The sequence below is a fragment of the Dromiciops gliroides genome, chromosome 2, assembly GCF_019393635.1.
Source record: "Dromiciops gliroides isolate mDroGli1 chromosome 2, mDroGli1.pri, whole genome shotgun sequence".
Taxonomy (NCBI): Eukaryota; Metazoa; Chordata; class Mammalia; order Microbiotheria; family Microbiotheriidae; genus Dromiciops; species Dromiciops gliroides.
This window is the reverse complement of record NC_057862.1, coordinates 127,098,051-127,119,965: the sequence shown is the minus strand read 5'-3', so window position 1 is coordinate 127,119,965 and position 21,915 is coordinate 127,098,051. Positions and strand designations below refer to the sequence as shown.

Sequence of the window (21,915 nt, the reverse complement as noted above, 5' to 3'; positions counted from 1 at the left end):
ATATGTTTGGAAACCATGAAATACTACAATCTCCAAAACACTGAACTTGGATTCAAACGACAATGGGGAGAAGCATGGTGGGTTCAGAGCAAGCTGCAACCCATTATAAATAAGAAATTATGAAGGAGAAGTAGTATAAAGGATACTATCAAATAAACATATAACCAAAATAAGAAGATGGATTGGTCCTTTGATGAGAGTGAAGGAGAACCAATGAATACCCCTTTTGTGTACCACTAATATCCTCCCAATGTCAGGAGAACTTGAAAAAGGCCCCGTGCATGATGGATGGACCTGCTATGATGAACTTATTAATGGACATGAACAAGAGTAATGCAGTATTTACAGTCATAAGTGGCTTGTAACCTGCATCGTTGGGGAAAATACTCATATTGACAGGATCACGAATGCATTGACATATTGGAGTCATCTTATATTGGAATGCCATGAAAGCAACATATATATTTTCTATGAGATTGACATTCACACTAGACTTTTTTATACTATGCCCAGAGAACTTCCTCTATGTATCTTTTAACTTCACATTTGTATAATGCTTTAAGGTTTGCAAAGCATTTTCTTCATAACAACCCTGGAGGTAGGTAATATGAACATTATTATCTCAGTTTTACAAATGAAGGAACTGAGGCTCAGAGAGCTTAAGTGACTTACCCAAGATCACATAGTTAATAAGTGTATCCATCAGTATTTGAACCCATGTGTTCTAAATTCAAGCCCAATTGTCTATATGTAATTTTATATTCTATACACATTTTATATAGAGTATAGAATTATATCATTATATATTTTACATATTATTAAAATTATATATGTATATTATACATTGTTCTACTATATTATACTACCCCTCAAACTCTAAACTTGAGGAGCTTACAATAAGTAATAAAACTGGCTTGCATTATGAATCAGGAATATATGGTAGACAATATTGAAACAAAAGTTAGAGGACATCAATTACTATTGTTCCATATGCCTGTTTTCTCATCTTTATAAAAAATTGTAAGAATTATGTGAATGAGTATTGTGGCTAACCTTGATGAAAATGAGAAAGCAATAAACAAGGTTTTACAAATAATTCTCAACAGCAGAGTACATAATTAGAGCCTCCCAACAGAGAGTAACAGAGACTACAAGATCCTGTTGTATTTATCATTTGTTGATTTTTTTATAAATTGACTTGATAGAGCAAAAGACATCTTTAAATTATCTCCTTCAAAAAGGATTCTCTTGTGCCTATGCCCCTTGTGGATATGTTAAGATTGTTAGATGCCTTAATAAATGCAATCACAGAAATTACTCTGTTCAACAACCTTCTGATTATTAACAATGAGTTAGACAAAAAGCAGGGAAATGTTCTTTGCCATAAGTAGTGCCACTCTCATGGAAGATATTATAGATAGAGTCTGAATGGAATTGAGATTCCATATATCTTATAATGGCATAGGCTCATATGACAGTGATGAAATAGTATCGTGCTATAAGAAATGACAGGCATAATGATTTCAGAAAGGCCTGGAATGATTTGTATGAACTGATGTATAGTGAAGAGAGCAGACCCAAGAAAACATTGTGCACAGAGACAGCAATATTGTTTGATGAAGAACTGTGAAAGACTTCACTATTCTCAACAATACAATGACCCAAGACAATCCCAAAGGACTATCGATGAAACATACTATCCACCTCCAAAGAAAGAACTGATATTGATGGAACACAGACTGAAGAAGGCTATTTTTCACTTTCATTTTTTTGTCTTATTCAAGTTTTCTTATACAAAATGACTAATATGGCAATGTTTTACATAATTGTACATTTATAACCTATATCTGATTGCTTACTGCCTCAGGGAGGGAAGGAGGGATAAAAATTGTAACCCAAAACTATAAATAAAATTTCTATTACTTTTAAAAAATAATGTCATAGGCATTTAGGTTTAGAGATAGAGGGGGCATTAGAAGTTCAATCCCCTCAATTTACAGATAAGGAAACTGAGTCTCAAGTGAAATGATGGACGATTCTACGGGTAATAGACCCTAAAGTTACTACTGGCTGCAAGGTCAAGATTCTAGCTCATATCCTCAGACTCTAAATCCAGAACTCTTTCTGATACTCCTGTTGATAGATGACATTCTGTTGATTATATCAAATCCCAGAACACTATAGAACCTCCTCAAGGAGATTCCTAGATACTCATAAGATGTTAGTCTAACAATTAAGAAAGAGAAAACTAAAATGGGTAGAAAATGCCTATTATTCAGAGTAAGACAATGAATTAGTACATCAGTATGCATATGTGATGTAGTCAATGCAGATGGATAATTAGTTGTACCCAGAGTTAAATAAGAGAAAGCAAGAAGATGGATTGCATTTGGAGAATGCTTTCAATAATCTCGAGTTATTCCCTGGCACAAAACCCCATTTTTTAAAAACACAAATGATCTCTCAATGAAGCAGAATAATTAAAAAATCTTGGAGTATCATAACCTCTGAAAAATCAAGGTTGTAAATGACACAAATAGCAATGGAAAGATTGATTAGACAAAGTGGCTCTAAAATATTTTTGCTCATTGCATTGTATTATTCATTGCCATGAGGAATACCGGCCTAATTAATATTTAAGTTGGCTACACTATAGAAGAATCCAGAAACTCACACATGTGCATGCAATTGAAAGTATAAATTACATAAAATTCAAGGCACACCTAACAAAACTCATAGCACATGGGTGTGCCCTAGCACAGTCTTCGAGAACCACTGCTTTAGACAATGAAGTGGACAAAGCAGTACATTTAACACAACTGCCAAATGCAAGAAGTAGTCTAAGGGAAGTCATTTGGGAGATGTATGGTCAAAAAAGGAAGTGGGCTATTGATGGAGCATGAACAAAGTATAGTTGTAAAGATTTGTTTCTAGTTAATTATTTCCCTTTTAATACTAACTTTGTTAGTATGAAAACTTTTCTATTTTTATGCATTTTTTTCTACAAGTCTTAACTAAGGGATTAAAATAGGGCTAAGGTGATAAGAACTGTTGCACTGGGGAAGATTATTTAATAAAAGTGTAATTTCCAAGATACATAATGATTCAAATGTATAAGCATAAAAGCCACTCTTAATTGTTCAGTGGTCTAAGGTTTTAAACAGGTAGTTCTCAAGGGAACAGTCTCAGGCTATCTATAGCCAGATTTTTTTTTATTGCTCCACATCTCCACTAATTAGAGAAATTCAAAGTTAAGCAATTTTGTGCTTCTACCTCACATCCATCAGATTGGCAAAGATGATTTAAAAAGGAAAATGACAAAATTTGGAAGGGCTGTAGGAAAACAAACACGTCACATTGATAGTGGACCTGTGAATGGGTATAATCATTTTGAAAAATAATTGTAATTAAATACCAAAAAAAATCCTAAACCGTACATAACTTTTGACCCAGCTATAATCCTTCTGAGTTTTTAACCCAAATAGATCAAAGAAAGAGTTGTAAATACAAAAATATTTATAACAGCTCTTTTTGCGGTGGCAAAAGTACTGAAAACTAAAAGGATGCCTATTAATTGGAGAATGGCTAAAAACACTACATGATATAAATGTGATGGAACATTAATGCAGTGCAAGAAAGAAGGAAATAGATGATTTCAAAGACACAGGGAAAGACTTCTATGAATAGATGCAGAATGAAACAAGGATAATCAGAAGAACAATTTGTGGTATAACATCAATATAAAAATAAACACTTTGAAGACATAAATTTATTAAGAATGAATTGAGCAAACCCAGGAGAACAACAACATTGTAAAGGCAAACACAACCTCCTGACACAGAGGTGATAGATTGAGGGCATGCAAGAAGATGTAATTTTTAACACCCGCCAGTGAGGACATTTTTTTTGCTTGACTATGCATATTTGTTATGAAGAATGTATTTTTCTTCATTTCCCAGTGAGGTAGGAATGGGAGGAAGAGAAAATAGGTTTCTGTATATTAAAAAAGAAAAGACTTTTTAAAAAAGCTTATAGACTCTATATGTTGGTGATAGGATCTCTGAAAGTACCCTATTCCAAAGTCATTGCTGAATATTTAAACAGAACAGTATAGATTTTCTATATAGGTTCATTATTCAATGACTTTCTTGCATTTATCCTAGCTCAAACCAAAAATAAAGCAGAACCCATATCAAGGAAAGCTATCCCTGAAGGCTAAGTACTAGAATTTACATTCACATAAGGGATACAATAGATACATAAATCAGCACATAAGAGATAATAAATACAGATGAAAGGTAGCTTTAGAGGGGAAGGCACAAAGAGAGAACATACCACAAAGAGAAACTAACACACGCATGGGTAGAGAGGGAGAGCCAAAAAGACAGGGACAAAGGAGACTGAACTGATTGATCTCTGGGGTCTCTGATGTTCTGTGATTTTATTGTTGTTCATCCTTCATTTTCAAAGAGGACCAATGACATCACAGGACGATGTCTTGACTTGCTTATGAATTAAATTTAAGTGAAGCAGAGTTGTACAAAGTCATTAACCTCACCCTCTCTTCCAGTGTCACCGAAGTCCAGTGGCAAGACTGGCGATAGCTTGGGATACAGTGGATTGCCTTGGCATCTTTAATGCCTGACCAAGCTCTAAGTGTTCCAGAGTGCCTGCTTCAGCTGCCTTCATGGCCATCTGAACAAATTGTTCTCATCTGCCCATTCTGCTAGGGGAAGTCTTTACATGTTTGGGATAGACATCCCCCAGCCCCAACTCACCAACAGGTTTGAGGCCTGTCAGCTACTCACAACCTGGTTTAGCTCATCTGCCAAGACAATTTTACTGGGGCATGGTCACGGTACATGTTATAGCTTCTTGGAACCACAGGTGAAAGTTGGGTGAAGGTTGGACACCAAAGATGGATGTGTATCCCTGAAAAGGGCTTGGCAATCTCTCATACCAGAGATGCCAGTCCTCCCTGAGCAACCCATACACCATGGTGCATATCATACCTCACTATCATTGCTGGATATATGGTGAGGACTGGATGAGATAATGGATGTGAATAAAATTTGAAAAGCAGAAAATTCTAGACCTAGCTGTATATACTATTGCCTATCCCAGAGGACTCCATAGCAGTCACATAGAGAGTGTGAGTGTTTCCATGTTGTTGTTTTTTTTTTCCGGAAAAAGCTAAGTAGACTAAGTATACGGTAACCTCATGGTCTATCAGTCTAGTAACTCTATTTTTTAACAAAAAGGAAGTGAAGTTAATCTGGCTGTTCTCTCTGAAGACATGCTGTTCTCATAGTGATCACTGCTTCTGAGATGGACTCAATGCAGTCAATCTTTTGATCCTCAGACACCCATTAAAAAGAAGTTAATATCTGAGATGGCTAAGAGTGCACAAATATTCCTTTTAGTACTGGCTGTTATTTGTTATTTTCTCCCTGAATATAAAATGTATTATTGGATCTCATTTGTTTTAACCACCTGCCAAGACTCCTGAAATACACTGGGTGACGTCTAGAGGATACTTCACATCAACACATGGTATGAAAACAGAATGGTTTATTTGGCTGGTTTTGAGTGCCAGTTACTTCTTTGGGACTGGCAACAACAGCTTTCTCTGCACCACTTCCAATGGTGTTTGTTATTATAGTTCTATTTTTTTTCAATGTGAGTCATCTAACCTTTCTCCACTTTGTTCAAGGCAGAACTATGTTCTAAGACAACACTAGGCTTAAAGTCAGAAGACCCGGGTTTGAATCCTGCTTTGTATACTTCCTAGTTAGATGGCCATACATAAGTCATTTAACTTTTCTGAGTCTCACTTTCATTAGTTATCTAAGTACTCAAAGACAGGGCTTCTAAACTTTTTCCACTTGAGACCCCTTTTCCCCTGAGAAACTTTTACAGAACCCATTTGTATATAAAATAGGTTTACATGACTTTTTACTATTGCCAAACTTTTCACAACCCCTCACATTCAGTTACAAGACCCCCAGTTTAAGAAGCTAAGATCGAGGGGACAGCTAGGTGGCACAGTAGATAAAGCACCAGTCCTGAATTCAGGAGGACCTGAGTTCAGATCTGGACTCAGACACTTGACACTCACTAGCTGTGTAACCTTGGGCAAGTCACTTAACCCCCATTGCCCTGCAGAAAATAAAAGGAAAAAAAAAAAGCTAAAATCTAATAAAAGTACTTGATAAATGTCAATGTACAATATAATATGATGTATGAATAGTATCACATAATAAAAATACCACCCTAGTCACTGGGGACAGTTCCCCCACATTAGAAGTCTTCTGCTCTCTATTCTCTTCCCAATTAGTTTCTTACCTAGCCTTAATCACCAAGTGGGTGTTACCTCAGGCAAACTGAGACCTGTGACAGACCTTAGCTTTAAAAAGCCAACATCTTCCACTGTAACCTGGGCCATCTCCACATTATCTTGCCACTGGACCCAAATGGCTCTGGAGGAGAGAGTAAGGCCAGTGACTTTGCACAGCCACCCTCTCACTTAAATACAATTCACTTCAAGTCATAACATCACCTCCCTGATGTAATGATTCTCTTTGAGAAAGAAGGACAAACAACAGTAGCAATGATAACAGCAACAAAGTGGCAAGGAAGACAATGAATAGCCATCTAAGGGTCCCATAGTGTCTGTTATGCCTCCCTTTCAATAGTAGCAGGAAAAACAATCTATTTGTGAAGATAACCAAGTGGCAGACTGGATGGAGAGCCAAGCATTCACAGAGAGAGAGGGAGGTGGAGGGAGAGAGGGAAGAAGGGAAGGAGGGAAGGAGAAAGGGAGGGAGGAGAGAGAGACAGATTATTTGTAAATGTTTTATAAATCTAATAGTGCTATCTAAATATTAATTTATAATTATATTTGGATTTAGACCTATTGTTCTTGTCTGAAGATGGCAAAACTAGGGTCGGAGATGTGCTGCTACCAGCTTGGACTAGCTCTGGAGAGCCAATTGTTAAATTTTCAAGGTGAGCATTTAAACTTCTGAATCAGCAAATGGTACAGATCAAGGTTTGATTAATGTTTTGTTGATTTTTGTTGATTTTTCTAGACTTAAAATGATGGAGAAAATGTTAATAATGCAGATTAATCTTTAAAATGGGTCAAACCTACATCCCCCCCTCCCCGGCATAAGCCAAATCTTAAACATTTACCAGCATACCCCTGACTAGGGACTATGAATAAGAAGTTACACTGAGTCAGATTTCAGCTTCAACATAAGGAAAATATTCATAAACAGAACTGTCAAAACTGAAACAAAATGCCATTGTAAGAAATTTTTTTTATCAACACCCAAAGGCTCCAACCAGAGGAGATTGATTTAGATTGATTGAATTATGTGAGACTGAGTGAGAGTGATTGACTTAAATGATTAACCCACACCTGGCCAGCCCTCAAGAAGGTATTGTTCTCAGAAGCTGAGGACTTCGAACTCAACAAGGAGACCACTCTCAAGTCCAGTGAACCAATGGATTTGGATGACGCTAACCAATCAGCTTGAAGCAGTGTGTAAGGATGGCCTCTTCTGGAGGAGGCAGGAAGTGCTGTTTGCCTCTCTCAGTTCAGTCCAAACAGGCTGTTGGTGGGTGAAGTGGAGGACTCTAGGTTAGATAGGTCTTTTCCTGGCTTTCTGACCCAGGTGTTCTCTTTTTCACTAACAAATGCTTAATGCTAAACTTGGTGCTAAAGTTTCTAATTTATAAGTAAACCCTAGCTAGTTTTCCCTACAATTGGGACAGGAATAAGGCAACTACACATTAGATTTTACTTGTCACACCATGAAGTCATAACTATCAAGGTTGATTCTGAAGAAGAGAGGAGCAAAATTTATCTGCTTGCATCTTTTTCAGAGGGAAGGGACTGTGGTTGTGGAACATTACATATACAATCAGTCTTGGAACATGTGGTGGTTAATTTTGCTTATCTCCTTTCCTCTCCTTCTCCCTCTTACTTTCATCCTTGCTCTCCCTCTTTTATTCTTTGTTTTTAAAAATGGCCCTTTTATCAGCAGAGAAAGGATATATTTGGAAAAGATGGTGACATAAAAGCAAAAAATATAATAATAATAATAATAATAATTAACTTTTATATAGTGTTTACTATGTGCCAGGCACTGTGCTAAATGCAATAATTTTATAAAGTAATTTTTAAAACATTTGAGCTGTCAAAAAATGGAATGGATTGAAATGAGACAAATTCCCCATTCTATCACTGGAGGTCTTCAAGTGTGGGCTAGATTACTAATTGTGGTAATGAGATCAATGGGATTCTTTATTTGATTACAGGTTGGTTGATTTCTTAGATCCTTTTAGTTAATAGCCAATAAACATTTCTTAAGCACCTATTGTGTTATTAGGTACTATGCAGAGCACTGAAGATTTGCTGTTCATTTGTTTCAGTCATGTCCAACTCTGCGTGACTCTATTCGGGGTTTTCATGTCAAAGATATTCGAGTAGTTTATCAATTCCTTTTCCTGCTCATTTTACAGGTGAAGAATTGAGGCAATAGGGTTAAGTGACTTAGCCAGGATCACACAGTTAATAAGTGTCTGAGGTCAAAAATGAACTCCTATCTTCCTGACTCCAGGCCCAGTGCTCTACCCATTGTAATACCCAGCTTCAGTGGAGATACAAATATGGAATTTAAAAAAATGTTCCTCCCCACAAGGAGTTTACAATCTAATGGGAGAAGATATTACACAAAAGAAAGCTGGGGGTCCATGAGGGAGACATGCTGGAGAAGTCAAAGAAATTAAAAATGAGACCAGCCTTTACACTCTAAGGTTCTATAACTCTATTATTAAACTAATGGGGCATGACAACTTTAAAGGGAATTTAGGTAATCTGAATAATCCAGCCACATGGTTACATTTCTTTAGCTAACTGGGAGAATTAGCCAAAAGTTGGTGTTTTATTATCTGTATAATGAATGGGAAGTATTAGAACTGCCCATAGAGCTCAAGAAAGCACCATCCAGTATGTATGTGTGTGTATGTATGTATACACTTACTGTATGTGTGTGTGTATATATATATATATTTACATACTATATATACTGTGTTTATATACAGTATGTGTATTTCTTATACACACACACACACACACACACACACTAAAGTGTTAAGTGTAACACAGACATGGATTCTCAGATGTCCCAAGATATTTATCCTACCAATTCATCCTCCCTTCTTTACTACCAGACTTTTTTCTAATGCTAGAATTAATAATACACTAAGTTAAACAAAGGTGAAATCATCTTCCATAAAACTATAGTTAATATCCAAAAATATTCATAAAGCATTTGAAGGCATTGTGCTATTTTTTTTTATATACTAGACTGTAATCTCCTTGAAAAGGGGACTGCTTCTTTTGTAGCTGCCATATCCAGCACAGTGCCTAGCACATAGGTGTGGTGGGGTGTTGAAGGAGGACTAGCACCTTTGGTGTGAGGGCTTGCCAAGCCCTTTTCAGGGCTGCTCAACCACCATTGGTATCCACCTGGCACTCAACTCTCACCTATGTCTCCAAGAAGCTGCAGCATGTCCTGACTTTTATCTTGACACTGGGCTCTGATGACTCTGGAATTTCAGAGGGAGTAAGGCTGATACTTTGTGCAATTCTGCCTCACTTAAATCCAATTCTCTCATAAGTCAAGACATCATCCTTAATGACATTGGTTAATTTCAAAAAATAGAATAAAATTAAATAAAAGAATAATCAACCAACCAACAACCAGCACATGGGCACATTAATAAATGCTTATTGAAAGAGATTGCTATATAGTATTTAATCACTTCATACTTGTTCTGCAGGCATATATATATATATGTATATGTATATATATGTATATGTATACACATGTGTCTCCCCTGCTAGAATGTAAGCTTCTTGAGAGTATGGATTGTTTTATTTATTGTATTTATATTTCTCGAACTTAGTATAGTAGGTGCTTATTAAGTACTTAATAGGGGTGTGTGTGTGTGTGTGTGTGTGTGTGTGTGTGTGTGTGTCCACCCACATATATATATATATATACACACACATATATATGCACACATATATGCACACATATATATACACATATATATACACACACATATATGCACACATATACATACATAGACACACATATATATGTATATCAAGACCCTCTAGCCCTTCTATTAATATTTTATCATAAATCCATTTACTTACTGGTCAGCTCTGAAAACTTAGGGGGAAAAGTTGGGATGACAAAGGATAGGCACTATAGCTGAAATGGGAAAACTCTGGGGACCCTGAGTCAGAAAAGACATATCTAGGGTAAGATACCTAGGATAGTGAAGTAGATGGAATGCAGAGCCATAACTATCCATTTTTACACATAGGGCAAACAGAAGGGGAAGAGACACCTAGAATACAGTTATCAAGAAGAGGAAGCACGCCCCTTGCTATCAAAAGAATTGCCCAGGGGGCAGCTAGGCTGCACAATGGATAAAGCACTGGCCCTGGATTCAAGAAGACCTGAGTTCAAATCCGGCCTCAGACACTTGACACTTACTAGCTGTGTGACCCTGGGCAAGTCACTTAACCCTCATTGCCCTGCAAAAAAAAAAAAATTGCCCAGTTGTGGAGAGGAGCAAGGGTATACATACCCTGGGTAGAGACTGATACCCTTGCTGTGCAACGAATGTAGGGAGACATGGGGAAAGGTGGGACAATGCTGTCTTAACCATGTAAATATCCTAGCCTTCTTTGAATGGGGGAAATTAAGTCAGTACTCCATTGTGTTGGGGGAGGGCTTGGGATGGGAGAAAAGCTCTAAGCGAAACTGTCTGTACACTAAATTTTCTGGGAGTAGACAAGAGATGAGCTGGAGGTATGTCCCAAACAGTGGAAGCTAAATTTCTAGCGCTAAGTCAAAGCCTTAGTTCAGTCTCTGCCTGTGTTCTTCAAAGACAAGCTATTTCCTAATTTTGCCTAGGTCTGGCTCTGCCTGTAACCACCTCACATTTACTTCTATGATTACCTTCTCCTTTCAATAAAAGATTGTTTTATAACCAAACTTTGCAGACTTTGAGTAGTTTGTTTTTATCCTAAGAGACAGTATTTCTTAAGAAAGAAAAAAAATCTGTCTAAATGAAATAATATTTTCAGGCACAAATTAATCTGGAGGTGCACAAGACATGTAATGGAACTTACAAGGTAGTATTTTATTGACAGATTATGTTTCAAACTGATTTCAATCTCCCAGGGCCAAAGTAAAGATATTGTTACCTGCCAGATATTTCAGATGCTATTTTTTCTTTCTGGAATACAATCTGCTCTGAAGCAATTCCGTTGTCTGAATATGTGGTTTTAAAATCAGAAACAAACAAATGGTTTAAAATCCCAAATAAATATAAGAATTCAAGGGCAACTCTGAAGTGACATGTCAGTTATAAAATGCAACTGTCAAAAAAACACAACCCCTTTCTACATTAAGTCCCCAGGCTAAAAATTGTGGATTTTTTTCTTCCCTATCTTGCTGACATTTTTAGTTCTGACACAAAAATCAAAGGAACAAGTTCCCTGGACAAGGCTAGTATTGGGCAATGCCAGACAGCATTGACAAGTATGCTCCAATAGAAAAATAAACAATGAACTGAGCTTTGAAGTACTTAAAAGTTGTGCATATTCATCTTCATAATAAGCATATCTTATTCTGTTACTCCCCAGTTCAAAAACCTTCTGTGGCTGCTGATGCCTCCTGAATGAAGTCCAAACTCATTAACCTGACATTCAAGACCCTCTAAAATCTGATTCCAATTTACCTCTTGAAACATTCTTATCACATACTATTCCCCTTCACACACTCTATACTACATACTAGATGGTCTCTTGCTGCCCATGAACTCATCCCACCATCCCTTGCCTCTGTTTTTACATTAGATACATACTACCCCTGTCCCACATCTATTTTTTGAAATCCAACATGTTCTATAAGGCCCAATAATGTATAATATTCTCCAGAAAGCATTCTCTAATTCCTAATGGCTGAAATCCTAAATCCCTATTTGGACCTTGTTATTGTGCCCCATTCGTAGTATTGGAAACTAAAGTCCTTAAAGATTATGTAGCCCAGAGATGTCAAAACATAACCAGAAAGCAGAACTCCCCCATCCACCCAAATCAGATAAAAATGTAATTAGAATGTATTTAACAAAATAAATAAAAATAAAACGTGTTATTTAGTCATTTATCAGTGGTGTCTAACTCTTTGTGACCCTATTTGGGGCTTTCTTGGGAAAGATACTGGAGTGATCTGCCATTTCCTTCTCCAGCTCATTTTAGAGATGAGAAAACTGAGGCAAAAAGGATTAAGTAATTTGCGCAGGATGACACAGCTAATAAGTATCTGAAGCCAGATTGGAACTCAAGATGAGTCTTCCTGACTCCAGTCACACTACCCACTGTAACACCTAGCAGTCTCCACAATAAAACATGGATAATATTAATATGTGGTTTTTAAAGCCAACATCCATCCCACAGGGATCATTATATACAGTTTATTGTCCCATCCTGCACCCTTTTCTTTCTGAGATCACTAGATCAGTTGTCTACTAGACACTTGTGGTCTAGTCCAACAGACTACTATTGGACTAATCTAGTCCAGCCCTTCCATTTGATAGATGAGAAAACTGGGACCTGTCCAAGTTCATATACCTTGTTAATTGCAGAAGGGGAGGGCATAGAAGAGAGAAGAGGAGGAGGAGAAGAATAAGAGAGAGAGAGAAAGAGAGGGGGGACAAGAGAGAGGGAGAGAGAGGGGAAGAGAGAGGGGGGAGAGAGGGAGAGAGAAGGGGAGAGAGGGAGAGAGAGAAGGAGGGAGGGAGAGGGAGAGAGGGAGGGAGGGAGGGACAGAGAGAGAGAGAGAAAGAGAGAGAGAGAGAGAGAGAGAGAGAGAGAGAGAGAGAGAGAGAGAGAGAGAGAGAGAGAGAGAAACTTTAATTAGGCTAATGACTAAATCCAGGGCTTTTGGTCCACTGGTTCCCTATTCCCCTTTTCCATTATGTAGTCTATCCCTTTAGACTAACCATTCACCCTTTTTTCATTCACTCTTAAGAAAATGAAAATCAGCTTAATTTTATCTAGAGACAAAACCTATTATAAAAGTACAGACAGAAAATAAACACTACTTAAAGAGAGCAGGAAAATCCCAAGAGTAAGTGGTGCCAGTTCACCAGGCAATGATGATGTAGAAGAGAGAAAGTAGAGAAGAGATAAATTCACCATATCCCAGTGACAGTCAAGCAAATAGCATGTTCTATCCAGGTAGACTATCCTTTTAGGGGGTTAATAAGTCAGGTAAGTTCCCTACTGTTCATTTGTCATACTATTCAATTTAGAATAATAGCACCTTTTCACTTAAAATCAGCTGGCCACTGGTACTGGTGTGGGTCTATGCCCCTGGAACCTCAACTCTTCTGCTTACATAGTTATACCTCTTGTACCATATAGTTATACCACATAGTTACATCCTCTTCCAGGATAGTTTGAACCTACTTGATAAGCAGAACTACTTGATAAATAGTCCCTTACCCCACCATCTTTTCCATGAGGAACTGTGAGAATCTGTTTCCAATGCAGAGGTCAAAGGGATACAAAGTAGGGGAGATGAATCCTTAACACCCCATGTTGAACTCGATTAATTTCCTCACAAAAACAATTTTACCCATCATTGTCAAATTCCCATTGGTACCTATTCATCACATCATAGTATATTGTGGGTTAAATGGGCTTTTGTGGGATGACCTAGAAACCTAACTCTTAGGTATGGCATAGCTTAAATGAGAAAATTAATTCAGGGTTCCAAACTGTTGATGTACACATGAAGTTTTTGGGAAAATAACCCTTTTATAAGTTGAGGTATTCCTTTTCCTGTAATAGATCCTCCCCGCCCCCTCCATAGCTCTGATTATGTTCATGTTATGAGCCAGCCTAAACAAAGAACTAATCTTATAATTAGGCAGCATTTAAAATGTAAAGAATTGAAAGACATACAACACTAGTCAATAGCCTAATATATACAACTCAGTGCTCCTTTCACTACCAGTGTTACCAAAATGATCTCAGGACAGTTTGTGCTTTGAATTTTCAAATCTCTCAGTCTCCTTCTGTTGGATTCCTGCCTATTCTAGCACAGAGCCAATAGAATGCCAGACTGGTAGAGACTTGAAACAGATCTCTGATTCAGAAATGATCTTTAGGATAGCTATAACCAGTTGTGTGGAGCCAGAAAAGAGAGCGAGAGCAGAAAAATGTACATTCTATGCAAAAGGATTAGGGATGGTCAATGATTCAAAAAATATTGGTCTTGTATCACATTGTCCTTTCCCCAAATAATTCCCCCCAAATCCCTCTAAATGGCAAATTGTGATCAGGGCAGAAAATGGAAGAATTCATAGAAGAACTCAGGGATATTTTCATCATAATTTTTGAAAAACTATTTGAATAATCCTCGAAACAGATGGTACTTCACTGTCTCATTCTGCATGACTGACAATTCCTTCATCAAGCATCATGCCCATCTCCACCCCACCCCCCTGAGCTGCATTTTCCTAGCAGGGATTGAGTAGCAGCCCAAAGTCCTATCCTTAAGCCATGAGGACAATCTGGAGTCAGAACACAGGTTATAAAACATACTCATTAAGAGATGTTCTGCATCTTGTACTTTAAGACCAACAGGCTTGAAGCCAAATCCATAATATTTTCTGATATTTCTTCCTCTGAATTCTGAAATGCAATTAGCAAAAATGCAAAAGTCATATAAATATTTAGCATTTAAATTACCTGCACTGTTTTACTGTTTAGAGGCTGGAAAGAAAATATTTTCCTCTCTACACTAAAGCATACACTTCCAAATTCCTGAGAAAACATTGTCAATTTCAAAGGCAATATACAGAAAAACAGACAAATGGAATCCCATTCTTATGCATGAATGTCAAAACATGGGAACTGGAAATTAGATGGTCAAATTCCAAAAGGGTAGTTAAAGATTTTCACCCTCCTGCAACATGTGGCACTCAAGTCAAATATTTTCACTGAATTAACTGGTGCCAATGCAGGGTTTGGTTTTGTTTTTAATTCAAGGGCACAAATAAAACAATCATGTCTATTGAAGAGAAAGGCCACCCCCTTTTCAAGTACTCAAGCAAAGGAGATGGATACCAATAAAGAAGGGCTTTAGAGTGTGGAGTACAGGAGGAGATGGATGGATCTCAAAATGAATAACCTCAATCTTCTTGGTAAAGTTCAAGGTGAGATAATATTGTTGTTCTTGGGCATGAAGAAAGAACACAGCTCAAATTTAGAGGAGATAGATGATAATAAGGCTAGGTAGTCACTCACCAAGCACATAATGGAAGCAGACAAAAGCCAGCACAGGTTTGATAAGGAAAGTAACTGCACTACTACCAGTGATAATTACAATAGTAATTATACTACAATAGTAGTAATTTACTACTTTTTAATACTTTTTATACTTACTACTTTGGGGGGAGGGGGGAAATGAGGGTTAAGTGACTTGCCCAGGGTCACACAGCTAGTAACTCTCAAGTGTCCAAGGCCAAATTTGAACTCAGGTCCTCCTGAATCCAGGTGCTTTATCTACTTCACCATCTAGCCCCCTATACTTACTACTTTTTATAGAACATGAAAGTTTACAAAGCATTTTACATACATTAACTCATTTGAACCTCACAACACTATTTCCACCCTATTATTGTCTCCATTCTATGGACGAGGGAACTGAAGCTTATGGGGGTTAAATAACCTGTCTATGGTCACCCAGCTTTACTAAGTGTCTAGAGTAGGATTCAAACCAAATTTTTCTTGACTCCAAGTCCAGGACTCCCTCTATTACACCACACTACCAAAACCAGGCAACATCTTATATTTAGATTTGTTTCTACTTATCTCAATAAATTTTCTCCTCCTTGCTTCAATCAATGCCTATGGACCCAGGACCCACTACTCAAGAAGCATAAATTAGAAGAAAAAGCAAAGGATTTTTCCTGTAAGACTAGAATTTACCTACCCTGCTCTCTCCTAATAATCTTGTTGCCTTTCTCATTTTCCAAATTATATTTCTATCTTCTCCCTCCTTCTAGGACATTCTTGTATTCTGCTCCTTGCCTGTGTAAATTGGTGGTACCTCACAAAACCTTCCTCTATTATTTGATACAAAGGATCATAACTATCAGGCTAGAAGAAACCTTAGAGTTCACCTAGCCTAATATCCTAATTTTACAGATGGAGAAAAATTAAGCCCAGGGAAGTTAAATGACTTGCCCAAATTAATTCAGATAGTATGTAGCAGAGCCAAAATTTCACCTGAATTTGGTGCTCTTTCCATTTTACCACATAGCATCCAAGGAATTCGACTTAGCTAAGCATTCCTCTTGGCATCTGTTGATTAATTATGTCAGTTTACTACATTTGCTTAAATTTTTCATCTGCCAATATTTTCCCAATCTTATAGTTGGAAGTGAATATAGAGGTGGCTAGTCCAAACCCTAGCCTCTGTTTAAACATACCCTGTACTGCAATGGATAGAGCACCAGCCCTGTAATCAGGTAGACCTGAGTTCAAATCTGACCTCAGACACTTACTAGCTGTATGACCCTGGGCAATAAATTTAACCCCAATTGCTTCCCCCTGAAAAAATACCCTATTATAGAGGCCTCACTATATACAGCACAGCCAGTCAATTCCATTTTGAGAAACCTCTAGTGTTTACTATTGAACACATTTTCTTAAACCAATCTGAAATTGTCCTGCCTACAATTCTTACCCATTGGTTCTAGATGTGTCTTCTCCAATGAAGCCAAACAAGACTACTTTATCTCCCACATGATGGTTCTTGGGATATGTGGAGAAAACTATCATGCCCCAATCTTCTCAATTTTAAATATCTTCAGCTCTTTCACTCACTCCTCACAGGACATGGAGCACCTTGTAAGGGTAAAAGCACCTGCCTTGGAGTCAAAACAACTAGATTCAACTCCTAGCTCAGATATGTCCTAACTGTGTGACCATGGCAAGTCAATCTCTCTGAGTCTCAATTTTCTTATACAAATCACAAGGATATCAACACACATATTTTTGTCATGAGGCTATTATGTGGGAAAACCCACTGCAAACCTCCAAGTGCTCACTATATAAATGAGAATGATTATTACTGCTATTATTATGACCTTCATGCACTTAGTCACCTTCCTCTGGAAATGCTCCCTTAATGTGTCAATGTCTATTTTATAATGTGACTCCCTGGACTGGACACTGATGGACTAACCACTTATGTTTACTTCCACCTCTGGAAAATTTTGCATGACACTTTCATTTTGTACATTTTTGCATGTTATGATTATAATTCTCTTAAAGTAATGGCATTTTACTCTTGTAAGAATGTATTATCATACAGGGAAGAAATGCTTTTCTGAAATGGATTTCCTCCACAAAATTGGATTTAACTACTTTAAAAGAAAAAAGAAGCATGTCTACCAAAAACTGGAACCCTATGTACAGCAAGTTTAAATTAAATTGAGATAGACTAGGAAATTAAGGAGAAACAAACATGCCTCCTTTCATTCTTTGAGATAAGTAAGAGTAAATTTTTAAAAACTGAAATAGAGGGAAAATATTCAAAGTTTCACACAGAGGCCTCAGTTTCCTCATTTATAAAATGACAGGGTTGGTCTAGATAGCCTCCAATGTCTCTTACAGCCCTAAACTATAAATCTATTAATTTAAGAATTTATAGATAGGTAAAAAAAGAGTTACTTGTACAATGGCTACATGTCCATAATGGTCACCATAGTTATATTGAGAAAGGAGAAAATAAAACCCAAATTTTCTCAGGGATGGTTCCTCTGATATGGGGAAAAGGTTTATCCATTCTTATTTTTTTATTTGAAATCATATTATTTTAGATTTTAAGTTTTCTAGTAATTTAGTCAACAGTGGGCCAGGAGACAGGTAAGGGGGAAATAGCATTGAAATTTATCATTAGAAGGGTTGGCTTCAGTCACATAAACAAGACACTCCATCTCTCAACTCCAGGAATCTTCATCTGGAATACTCCCCCTCCTCAGCTGTACCTCCTGGCCTTCTTCAATATCCAACTAAAATTCTACATTCTATAGGAAGTCTTTCCCAATCACCCTTAATTCCTGTACCTTCCAACTGTTGATTGTTTTCTATTTATCATATATAAAGCTTGATCGTACATAATTGCTTGCTTTAGATTGTGAGCTTCTCAAGAGCAAGACCCATCTTTTCTTTTCTTCATAGTTCCAGCATTTAGTATAGAGTAGGTGCTTAATAAATGTTTATTGACTGACTAATAAATACCATAAGGCTCAATTTTCTTATCTTAAAAACTGGATAATAATTCTCACAGAATTCATGACATCATAAATAAGATTTACAGCTAGAAGAGGTCTCAGAAGCAGCTTAGAATAACCTTCTCATTTTACAAATGAGGTAACTGAAGAGCCCAGGGAGGTTAAGCAATTTGCCGAAGGTTACACAAGTAACTATCAGAGGTGAGATGTGAGTACAGGTCATATTATACCAGAGCAAATATTATTTTTAGGAATGAATGAGATAATTTATATGGAGGTGTTATGTAAATGCAAAGTGCTACATAATTATTTGCTGACTTTCAGTTTTTATTGGCAACTTCTATTCTTTTAAGACTTTCAAGGATCTCTTTATTCCTTCAGGGCAGTACCCCTTCCATCAACACAGAATGCAACCCCCTCTTTAACTTCATAGAAGGATAGAGTTTCTGTGGCTGAAAAAATTTATCATCCTGCAGCCAACTTGGTGATAAGGCTAATAAAGGAGGCTATTCTTTGGACAACAAGATGACTGGGCCCATTACATGAAGCTTTTCTAGAGATATTGGTACTGCCAGAGCTACATTAGAATAGACTTCAAGAGGTCAGTCACCTCCATGGTGACATAAGGGATGAGAAGAAGGCTTTTGTGGAGGATTATTTACAACAATGGCCCTTTTTCAAATAGAAAACTTTTGCATTATTACTGTGACTTTTGTTTGCATTGTGGCTACATAGAAAAGTCTAAATCCATAATCTACTTTGACCAATTCAAGATTAGTTTCTTAGAGAGCTCTCTTTCTTCAATCAATAAAATGAAATGTTTTACTTTATTAACCCAACCTTTGTCTAATACTGTATATGCCCTGTTGCCACACTGTGGCACTTTAAGGAGCATCAGTCAATGTAGCCAGAGTGTACTAGGTCAGGCCTGATTCAGGCTGGATTACTACCTCAGGTTTAAAATTAGAATGAAATGAGACACTTATGGAACATTTAGCAGTTAACAAAAGGGGTTACTCAGCCATAACAGGAAGACCATTGGTGAAGATGCAAGGTCGACTCAGCTAAGCACAGCTTTCCAGTGTTGGTCATGATGCTGGTCTGCCAATCAGAAGCCTCAGGGAGGAGCTCCTGACCCTTCATGCATTGACCTTTTTTTTTTTTTTTTTAACTCAGTTAACCAGGAAGGTATGTTGGCATCTTAGGAAATCAAGTCTTAAGGACAGTTTCAGTGACCTAGGAAAATCTAGCCTAAACTGTGTGGGATAAATCCTTAGTAAAATTAAATCCAACCTACACAGCAAGGGCATCTGGTAGATATTCCTCCCACCCCACAGAGCATGAACAAAATGAACACTGGCCAGTAAGATACAAAGAAAACAAATTACACCATTAATTTCATTAATATCCTTTTCTAGTTCTCCTGTGTTTACAGAACCCTGTATTCTTCTTTAATCATGCAACTTGACTTCTTCCTATCTCCTTTAACAAAAATTTTAATTCTGAAATTCTAATGAGACATTCTCTCTTCTGGGTTAGGAGTAGGGGCCTAATTGGAGGCCAGGGCTATAAAACAAAGAAAAGGAACAAGAAATTCATAACCCGTCAGCAAATAAAACCTATTACAAAATACAAAATAGTTTTGATTATATAAGAAATCTCTCACAAACAAAATCAATGCAGCTGGGATGAGAATAAAATTTGGAAACAATCTTTATATTAAAAAAAGATATGAGTTTGGAAATGATCTTTATATTAAATTCAAATGTAAAAGAACAAGAACCATTCACCAGTATATGAGCTAACAATGGACATGAACAGTTTCAAAAGAAGAAATGCAAATAATATTTATCTGAAAAATTATTCAAAATCACAAATAATCAGAAAATGCAAATTAAAACAACTCTGAGGTATTACCTCACACCTCTACAGTTGGCAAAGAGAGGCTGTAGGAACACAGACATGTTGTGAATTAGTCCAACCATTCTCTAAAACAATTATGAATTATGAAAGAAAATTACTACATCATTCATAGCCTTTAACCCAAAGATTCCACTACTGGGTTTGTACTAGAAGGAGCCAGGTAGCACAATGTATAGCACCGGGAACCTGGAGTCAGGAAGACCTAAATTCAAATTTCCCATCAGCCCCTATCTGTGTTACTCTAGGCAAGTCACTTAACTTCTGGCTCTGTTTCTTCATGAGTAAAAATTGGGATGATAATAGAACCTGCCTCCTAGTGTTGCTATTATGTTTTTAAAGCACTCTGCAAGCTTAAAACACAACATGAATGCTAGCTATTATTATAACTAGTACAAAGAGGTTGATAGCACCAAGAAAGAATGCATATGTACAAAAATATTCATATCAGCATTCTTTGTAATAACATAAAAATTTGGAAACAAAATGTTTCTAAATTTGAGGAATGACAAACAAATTCATTATACAAGCATAATATAATATTATGACATCATAAGGAACAATGGACAAGAATTCATAGAAACATGGGCTGACATGAACCTATAATAGGTAAAGAATACAGAGGCAATTTTTAATTTATATATATGTGTGTGTGTGTGTGGTGTATATGTATATATATGCATATGTGTATATATACACATATATATACACAACACAATACCAACATAAATAATAAGGGAAGATGAAGAGAATAAATATTCATATAGCACCTAGTGTGTGCATTTCCATAACATAGTATAATAAAAAATGGCTGCACATGAAACTGTAACTCTATTATATACAACTTGCTGTTCCTTTTAAGTATATAATAAATTTATCATGTACATTTCTTTTTTCTTCCCTCCCCTCCCCATAACTGGCTGTCATTAGACACAAATAGGTGTATATACATATATAGACTAATTTTACATATATGTATACCTATGTGTGCATATGTAAATTTACATGTATGTGAAATTATTCTATACATGATTCTATTTATCCGTTCTTTCTCTGCATGCAGATAGCATCTTTCTTCTTAAGAAAGGCCAGAATCTTTTGTCTCTGTGACTAACCATCTAATTCTGCCCATCTTGAACCTTACCCTCTGATTATCAAACATCCCTGATGACAACCACCTGGTTGTCCACCTGCAGCACACGTTCTACTTGTTCTTGACTCATTAGCCATTTAATTGCCTGACCCAATTCATATCTAACCTACCCTTGACTGACACAACTATCAGTCAACTGACCTGGCCTAAGCATTACCTGATTTGAACTACTAGTTATCCCTGAGATCTATCTACCCCAGCTATTCCCAGAACAGTGGTCCAGTCCCTCGGATAAATTCCCAAAAGAACAAACTACTTACATTATTCTATGCCCTTCTGCTTAACTAGGAAACAGAAGAATGTGTGTTTAGGATATAAACTTTTACATTTGGCATAGACACAGAGAGAGGCAATAAGAGACTGAAATCTTGATATTTAAGATCATTTTTATAAGACTTTTATATGACCTGCTGGACTTTATGGCCAAATATTTTCTT

General features: G+C 36.9%; 1 protein-coding gene across 5 annotated transcripts in view; it reads right to left on the bottom strand.

Annotated features, from left to right (window-relative positions):
* SV2B (synaptic vesicle glycoprotein 2B) overlaps positions 1 to 21,915 on the bottom strand; it is a 182,615-nt gene that overhangs the window by 69,856 nt on the left and 90,844 nt on the right. The gene's annotated exons all lie outside the window — the stretch shown is intronic.